At 35.4% G+C, this 8764-nt stretch overlaps 1 pseudogene; it reads right to left on the reverse strand.

Moving 5' to 3' along the window:
• Positions 1 to 573: 573 nt before the first annotated feature.
• LOC101428144 (M-phase phosphoprotein 9-like) lies at positions 574 to 3528 on the reverse strand (annotated as a pseudogene).
• Between the last annotated feature and the right edge of the window lie 5236 nt (positions 3529 to 8764).

Below are 8764 nucleotides of genomic sequence, written 5' to 3' on the forward strand. Positions count from 1 at the left end.
TATTGTAATTTATGTCTTTTAAAGATTTGGTCCATTTCATTTAAGTTATCAAATTTATGGGCACAGAGGTTTTGTTTAATAAAATTATTTTATTATACTTTTCATCACTGTGGTTAGCAGTGATGATCCATGTTCACTTCTGACATAAATAATTTGTGTCTTCTTTCCTTATTTCTTATTTTCCCAGTTACTACTTTATCAATTTATTGATTTTGTCAAGCAATCAGCTTTTGGTCTCATTGGTTTCCTGTATTGTTTTTTCCTGTTTTTGGAAAATTTATTTATCTTTATTTATATATTTATTTATTTATTACCATTGTTATTAATTTAAACTGTCAGTATTTCTTCTCTTTTGCTTGTTTTAGGCTTAAATTGCTCTTCTTTTTCTAGTTTCCTAAGGTGGAACCTTAGGTTAATGATTTTGGGATCCTTCTATTTTTCTAATATATGCACGTAATACAATTAATTTTCCTCTGAACATTTCTTTTGCTGCAACCCCAAATTTTGATAATTTTTATTTTCATTTAAACATATTTATTAATTTCTTTTGAGATTTATTCTTTGACCCATGTGTTATTTAGATGGCATCTGAAGTTGCTGAGTGTTGGCATGTGAGGATCTCATGGGAGTTTTACAATTATAATGAGGACTTAACATATTTTCATGCTTACTTGCTTCCAGTTTCAAAATCGTTCTTTTCAAATAAAAAATCTGAGTGTGTGCCTCAAAGCAATTCGTTCTCAGTTGTATTTAATGTTTCCTTTACTCTTTGGTGTTCTTTTCCAAGGGACTGATACTTTTCTAAAAGATCTTTAAATATTCTGTTTTCTTTTTTAGTCTAGCTTCTTTATTACCTGAGAGTGTGTAAGCATTCTCAAATGCTTCTTCAAGTCCTGCACTCTAGATTTTAGTCAAATGATGGCATTATCTTTTTCTTTCTTATTTGTTCTCATTTCCTCAATTTGTTCCTGAAGAATTTTGGAGGCATTACTGGCTGCACTAAGGCATTCTCTCAAATCACTTTAACTTCCAGTAAGTTATTCTTGTTTTCAAGCATTCTTACACAATTGTCAGCTTCATTCAAAGCACCATCTAATTGGCTATATGTATGTACAAGAATTTGATTATTTTTTCCCAATCTTCAACTGCAGAAATTTCTTTTGCCTCCAGCGTTTGTTTCAAAACTACTTCTGATTCTTTTTTTTAAAATATTTTCCCTCTTTATTTTTTTAAGTGTTACATTCAAAAAACATAAGAGGTCCCTATATACCCTATATACTCCCCATACCCCTCAACTCTCTCCTCCCACATCAACAACCTCTTTCATCATCATGGCACATTCATTGCATTTGGTGAATACATTTTGGAGCACTGATGCACCACGTGGATAATGTTTTACATTGTAGTTTACACTCTCCCCCAGTCCACCCAATGGGCCATGGCAGAGCACTCATTGTCCAGCATCTGTCCCTGCAGTACCATGCAGGACAACTCCAGGTCCTGAAAATGCCCCCACATCATATCTCTTCTTCTCATTCCCTACCCTCAGCGGCTACTGTGGCCACTTTCTCCACATCAATGCTACAATTTCTTCCATTACTAATTACAACAGTTCCATAGTATCAGTAAGTCCATTCTAATCCATACTCTATTCCTCCATCCTGTGGGTCCTGGAATGGTTGTGTCCACTCCACATCTATATCAAGAGGGGACTTAAATTCCACGTGGATGCTGGATGCAATTCTCCTGCTTGCAGTTGTAGGCACTCTTGGCTCCCTGGTGGGTTGGTTGACCTTCTTCACCTCCCTGTTAGCTGGCCGGGGTAAGTCTAATAAACCAGAGGTTAGGGTTGGAAGTCTGCTGAGTCTCAGGGCCTGGCTGTCACATGGACAGTCCAGAGATTCAGGTCCTGAGTATACACCAACCCCAGCACCAAACAGATCTGCTACTCGTTGAGAATGCTTTTCCTTCAGGTTTTGCCTACTCTTAGACAATATCACAGGGTCTTCCAAGGAAGTCATTGAAATGCATTCTGGGACACGGTTGGCTATACCTGGAAGCTGGAAGCTTACTGAGACTGGAGTTACCATGACAGTGTTTTCTTCATCTGTGGTGTTGACTGAGATGTCATTACTAGTAATAGTGTATACTGAAGGAAATATAGAACTGATCGTACTTTCATTTTGGAATGCATGATTTATCCAAGAGTCTACTGGTGAAGCTTTTGGGTTTGCAGGCTATTTGGGGAATCCAGATAACTGAGAAGCGATATTACTTGTTTGTGAAAATGCACCTATGTCCAAAGTTACTAGACATATTAGGTTCTAGAACAGAGTCTGTTGAAAAGGAAATTCTATCATCAAGTATATTAAAAAAGCCACATGGTTAAATCCCTAAAATTTTGCTGATTTGGCTTCATATGTAATGTTGGATCGATAGTACCTGACTTGATGACACATCCACAGAGGATGATGGTGCAAACATCTTTTCTAAAGTCTCATGCAAAGAGTGACACATGTCCTTCTCCTCCAGTTTCTAATAAGTCAGTCCAGTTGCTGAATCAGATACCCAAGGATTTGGGCTTTCATCTGGTTTACTGAGGTAAAAAGCATGAGAATATGAAGCAGCAGTGAAATCAGATTTCTCAATTGGTAATTTCTTCATCTGCTCACTTCCTTGCAGAGATGATGACTGCCCCTCTTCTACATGTGCTCTCTTCAGTTGGTTCTGTCTCAGCTTTTGTGCCCCAATGTTATAGATTTACTGTATTTTTTCCACTGTAAGAAATAATGATCAAATTCACCAGGAAAAATAGAAAAATCTTCTTTTAAAGAGATATTAAAATCTTCAGTAGTCTGTATATAAAAGTTCTTATTTTTTATACCATCTACAAGGGACCCCTTCTGCACCACACATGCTATGTACAGTCCTTTAGAAACCTCTTATACTCCATTAACTCTTTAGGGTCTTTAGATTTGTAGGTATTTAATTTTGAGATGCAAAAGGTACCATACGCACTGCTCACCAAACAAATATCCATGTAGCAGTCTGGTTGTGATATGGATGTTTCTTGTTGCATTTCAGGTTCTTTAGATTTAGGATAATTGATGACAGATTCATTTCTGTAACTCTTTTCAGAAAAGAAAAAAATCCATTTGACTTCCTGAGAATATTTGCTTGCTTGAAGAATTTCTATCATAGGGAAACCAAGAAGCACTAGTGGTCGTAACTTTACTAAATTTTTTATCTCCTCCTGTATATGTTGCATTTAGTTGTGGAACTGTTCCTGCTGGACAACTATCTGTCCTTGGCATTGTTTTTCCACCCAATTGACCATCTGGGAAACAAATTTGGGAAAACTGTATAACCATCTGGTCTCACAGTTTTTCCAAAGTTCCAAATCAGTCTTTCCACTGTTTTGTAGCTCTTGCATTAAAGGAATTAGGACTTCAACTGTACCCGGTCTTCCTTATTACTACTTAATTTCAGTCCAAGAGAATGGGAGATATTTTTGACATCATATCTTATAGAAGACCAAATTTTTGTAAGGTTTTCACCAAGTCAAAATTTTCCTTTTGTGTAAAGAAATCATTGGATTGTTTTATTTGAAAATATAGGTTCTTTCACTGTTTCAAGTAAACAAATCCAAGTCTTCTTCAGATACTTCATCTTCTAAAGGCATTTTTACTTGCTAACATTCAACTAAACTATAAAATATCCTAAGCTTCCTAGAGTCTGGCTGCTGCTCCCACTGCCAAAGGTAGGGTTCTATCCCCTTACTTTTAACCTGAGTATAAGTATTTAAGCTTGGTTTCTTGTGGATAACATATAGTTGACTCAAGTCTTTCTATTCATTCTGACAATCCCTGTCTTTTACTTGATGTAGTTAGACCAGTCATATTTAAATAATATTTTAATATAATCGGATTAATGTCTTCCATGATTGTAACTGTTTTCTATTCATGGCCACTGTTCTTTGTTTCTTGATTTCTCCCCTCTTTGTCTGCTCTATCCTATTTTAATTGAAAAAATTTATATAGTTCCATTTATCTCCTCTTTATCATATTAATTTTACTTCTTTAATAACATTTTTGGAAGTTAACATGGATTTCACAATATGTTTTACATAATCTAAGCCCACCTTTATATAACACCATACCATTTCATGTGTAGTGCAGTTTCCTCGTAGCAGAGTATTCCAAATTCCTCCTTTCTGTCGTTCATGGAATTTGTCATTTCTGTCATTTATCCATATCCTAAATCACCCAATTTGTTGTCTCTGTACTTGCTTTCTTTATATAGATCCAGGTTTCTTATCTGTATCATTTCCTTCCCCTTGAAGCACCTCTTCTTTGTTTTTTTGAGGTACCATGGGCCAGGGAGAAACTGGGACCTCTTATGTGGGAAGTCAGCGCTCAACCGCTGAGCAGCATCGGCTTTCCTGAGTTGGTTTTATCATTTGCTTTGCTTCTTGCCTTTTTTGTTTTTTTCTGGAGGCTCCAGGAACCAAACCCAGGACCTCCCATGTGGGATGCAAACACTCAACTGCTTGAGTCACATCTGTTCCCTGAAGCACTTCTCTTTTTTTTTCATTTTTTATTATCTTTTTTTTAAAAGATACATAGATAACACAAAATGCTATATTAAAAAATATAAGAGGTTCCCATATATCCCACTCCCCACACCTCCCACTCCTCCTACATCATCAACTTCTTTCATTAGTGTGGTACATTCATTGCAGTTGATGAGTACATTTTGGAGCATTGCTACACAGTGTGGATTATAGTTTATGTTGCACTTTATACTCTCCTGGTCCATTCAGTGGATTATGGCAGGATATATAATGTCCTGCATCAATCCCTGCAGTATCATTGAGGACAACTCAAAGTCCTGAAAATGCCCCAATATCACACCTTTTTTTCCCTCTCCCTGCCTAAACCAGCTCCTGTGGCTATGGTCATGACAGATGGCTCTGGAGTTCAGTACCTTTCCAGTGAGCCCTACTTTGGAACTTGTGCTCCTGAGTGTGATGGAGTTGGACTCAGATGTGACCTCTCTACACATGCCTCTTCTGTCATTTTTACTGAACCTGTGGTTGATGCTGGGGTTGGTATATGCTCAGCAGACTTGAATCTCTGGACTGTCTATGTGCCAGCTGGGCCATGAGCCTCAGCAGAGTTATAACACCTACTATCTTGTTCATAGGACTTACCCAGGTCAGCTAACAGGGAGGTGAGGATGGTCAGCCACCACCCCAGGGAACCAAGAGAGTCCACAGCTGCAAGCGGGAGAATTTCATCCATCAGCCATGCGGAATCTAAGCCCCCTCTTGATTTAGAGGTGGAATGGACATCACTATCCCAGGATCCTCAGGATGGAGGAATAAAACTTACTGGTATTCTACTATAGAATTATTGTGAGTCTAGCAATGGAAGAAATTATATCATTGACATGAAGCACTAATTTTAATGTTTTTTTTGCAGGGCAGTTTAGTTGGTGATAAATTTCATAAGTTTTTATTTGTCTGGGAAAGTCTTTCCTAGAACAATGCCCTCAAAACTACTGTCTAGTGCTACACTCTTCTAACCCCGTATTATTAACTGTCCAGTACACAAATTTTCTGATCAGGTCTCAGACTTGTTCTCAGCATCTCTCCAGTCAGGATGGAGACCACTTCTGAGTGTGAAACCTAATATGTTATCTGTGTTCTATCACCATTGTGACCTGTTGAACACTCTTCCCTTCTTTTCTTTACTTGCTTAACTCTCTGCTTTTACATGAACTCTGGAGAAAACTCTGCTATATTTCAAATGCTTTTTTTTTTCCTCTACTTAAAATAAACTGAAATTCACCTGTTTTATTTGTTTCCTAGTTGTGCTGTAGGAATGAGCTAAGGGTAGTTTTATTTGTTCCCCTTTTTATGTCTATGCTCTTATTTTGGAAAATGTGTTAGTGTGTATAATTTACATACATAGCCACCTTTTTTTTTTTTACCAATGGGAAAAAGAAATCTTTTACTGGCTCTTTTTTTACATTATTTTCATTTAGCCCTTACAGCAGACCTACAAACTAGTATTATTCCCACTTTGCAGATGAGGACATTCTAAAAGGTTAAATACTGAAATCACTTCCTTGGTAGGTGGTAGAGTCAGGATTAAAACCAAGTTTAACACTACATTTCTTAACCAAAGTACTAAACTACTAGGGTAATAGTTTTGTGCTTAAGGATATAAGATGCAAGAGTCAGGTTGCCCAATTTAAAATCTTGACTCTATGACTTGCGACCTGCATGGCCTTCAACAAAATATTGAACCTTAACTAGAGAGCCTCTGGTTATTCATCTATAAAGTGAGTATTTTTCCTCATAAAGATTATTTTAAGTCTTAAATGAAATAGCTCAGGTAAACTCCAGAGTACATATTAGGGACACAAAAACATTTAATTATTTCTATTAATACCTAATAAAAATTAAATTATTTGAGGCTTTTAGTGTTTTTTAGAATCTTTATAGTGTCATTGTTTCTAAAACTGAACACATAAAAATAATATGAAGTATTTGATTGTAGGCTTCTTGAGGCTGAATTCAAACTCCGATTTGCTAATGCCAATTTTTTATTCCCATCCGCTGTAGCTTATCTCATTTTAGACTTTTTCCAAATGATTACTCTTTCTAATTGCTTCCAACTTTGAAGGTTGAACTGCACTGTAATCACAGTATGATATGAAACTAGTCAAACTTTCTTTAAGACATCCTTGTACAATCATAATATACCCCATTAATTTAGAAGCTCATAAAGGTAGTTGAAATACAAACTGTTGCTGAAAATGGTCATGTAGAAGAAAACAAACTTCAGATTAATTAAAATAGAGATGTACATTGGAAATAGATTCCTGAAAGAAGCTAAAAGTAGCATTTTAATAAAGACCAATTTGGAATCTTCCATGATACTGAAATAATTGTTGCTGGTAGGAAAGGATATGATTGCTTATTTAGAATATTTTACATCCTAATGTCTTCCAAAATGGATTTGAGGCAGTAAAAATTATATGTATATTAGTAATGCTAAAAATATTTCAAAATGTAGAGTTATTGCAGAGCCATTTTTCTAGAATGGATTGTTTGGGTTTGATTTGTCAGTGAAGAACCATCCTTGAAATTATGTCTAACTTTTGTTGTAATATAAAATGACATTTCTATCCAGAAGCCATAAGATTGTGCTATCACCCTTAGAAAAGAAAAGTTAGGATGTATTTTAAAAAAGGAAAAAATATTAACCTGGTGTTCACTCTTTCCATGAGTCCATGATTTAATAGTATCTTATGTTCACTTTAGAACTGCTGAAAATTTGACAGGGCAGAAAAGATTTTGATATTCTATTATATTGTAAATCTGTAGTATTGTGAGGTTGTCTAGTCTAACAAAATCATGAGTACTTCAAATAAAAGAACTATTGAGAGTCATAAGCAGTGATTTATTTTTCAAACTTATTTCTTGGAGAAAATACTTCTCTTAAACTGAAGTTAGAAGCCCCAAAATTGTCAATAAATACACAGTCTTAACTTTGCTCTACATCCAGTATAGATCAATTAAATTTTAAATTATTTGCTGCATTTTACTGTCCCTTACATACATTGTTGGATTGTGGTTTACCAGTATGCTTGCATTTCTGTTAATAATTATAGATTAGTGCAATACTATTTTTTCCTGAATTGTTTTCTGACTCCATTCTCTATCTATATCTGGTATTTCATATACTTAAAATCATAGCCACTTGCCAAGATATGTTACCCTAGAGTGAAAACTAGAGTAGACCAGGAATGTTGAGGGTCATTTTGGTTAACCCAGTATTTTCTACCAATGATAAAAAAAATAGGAAAGAGAGAGCAGGTTAAGTAAAACAGGAGGGCCAGAAGGTCAGTCTGATGCAGCTTAATATGTCCACATGCTGCATCAAGGGACACAGCTAATATCCTTTGGGTACAAATTGTCTTCAGTCATATTTACCGTTAAATCTATGAATACCTTTATAGCTATAAATGACCTTAAAGGTATAAATGTAATTTGCACACATTGATCTCCTACAATTTTAAGATTTGTAGATACTTGAAAATTGGCTTTAACAAAATCTCAAAAGATCACAATTAATTTCTTGCTAGTGTCTGAAATTGTTTTAAAGAGGAAGATACTTCTGTGCAGTAAAAATTGAAGCTATATGGTTGGCAAATTAAGTCATTGTTAGAAGAGATGAACTCTCAAGCCTTTTCCCAATTTTATTTTCCTGCTGGATGCTGTCAGTTTAAGCATGGAAGCCAAAGAACAGGCCTAGTTTGAATTGCTTTATATTGTTTGTAGCATAGTGTGATGGAAATGGATATTTTGATAGCATTTATCTTCTATAATGTTAATTTGGCAGTAAACTGTGCTTTTTAAAAATAATAATTGGATGGGTTCCTAAATTGAAAATGTACATGCAATTTAGCATATACATCTGTTTATGTGTGTATATACCCTATCTGATTTAAAAGATCCATTTTGGAAGCCACCAATATTAGTTCACCAATATACTGTCATGGGGAACTGATAAATGTCTTAGGGAAACAAAGATTAATTAGACATGCTCCTTGCCTTCAAGAAGCTTGCCATATTACTGGGAAGGCAAGAGAAGATAACCTAAATGTCCCCAGCTTTAGAAAATTGTCCCTAAAATTAGTTTTATTTTTTATATAAAAAATTTTATGACCTTTCTGCATGCAGTGATCCCCC

This window comes from Dasypus novemcinctus, chromosome 5, assembly GCF_030445035.2.
Source record: "Dasypus novemcinctus isolate mDasNov1 chromosome 5, mDasNov1.1.hap2, whole genome shotgun sequence".
Lineage (NCBI taxonomy): Eukaryota > Metazoa > Chordata > Mammalia > Cingulata > Dasypodidae > Dasypus > Dasypus novemcinctus.